The following is a 932-nucleotide window of genomic DNA, read 5'->3' as shown; positions in this document are numbered from 1 at the left end:
AACAACGGATGCTGGACCCCCGCGCCTCAGATGACGACTTATGGGGAAGACGGGCCGCGATCGCCGAACAAACCTCCCAAGCCAGCGGTCCGAAAAGCGGGATCGGTGCCGGACGCGTTCCCTTTGTGAAGAGGGAGGGCGAGAGGAAGGGAGGGAGGAAGCGAGGCGATGGAGGGAGCGTGGGATGTCTCCGACGGAGAAAGGAATAGGGGGTCCCGGCGGCGTGAATGAGTGAAGAAGGGCGAGCGTGAGTGGAGGGCAAGGGGTCCATGAATATAAGGAAGAGTTTTCGAGGCACGCAGGCACGGGAAAGCCAACCCGGAAGTACACATGAAGCATCTGGCACAGCCCAAAATAAAGACACCAACGTGCAATGGAAGAGGTTAAGAAGGTTTCTTTTTCGTGGCTCCGGTCGCGCTACCTGGTGAGCTCGCCCAGGCCCCAGTGCTCCATCAATGGTCGGGACAAGCACACCTTCAACCCTGCTTGATAGCCCTGCGGGTCCGTGATGCACTTGTACAGTCTCCCTCCCTCGCTCCCTCCCCTCCTCCCTCTCCCCTCGCCCACCATGGCTTCCAAATCCTGTAGGTAGGCTTCCATGGCTGGGAACAAACGGGCTTGGTGCTGCGAAACCCCTCCGGAGTGTTTGCCCGTCCCGGTAATGAGCGTCACTTCCGTCACTTTGCCCCCCGCAAAGATACCCGGAAGCAACTCCTCCACCGCCTCGGTGGCTTCCGCCACGTGCAGTCCATGCAGATCCAGGATCCCTTCTTGATAAATCCTCCTCTCGGACGGGTTCCGGGCGGCGAAAATGGCCATGCCTGCCGCCCGATGGCGCTCTTTCATCGTCGCATTCCAGCGCCGACCCTCGGCGCCCAAGGCTTTGGCTGAGGGTGGGAAGGGAGGAGGGAAGGAAGGAGGGGGGGAGGGAG

Source organism: Nannochloropsis gaditana (assembly GCF_000240725.1).
Source record: "Nannochloropsis gaditana CCMP526 unplaced genomic scaffold scaffold971, whole genome shotgun sequence".
Classification (NCBI taxonomy): domain Eukaryota; class Eustigmatophyceae; order Eustigmatales; family Monodopsidaceae; genus Microchloropsis; species Microchloropsis gaditana.
This window is presented reverse-complemented; position numbering follows the sequence as displayed.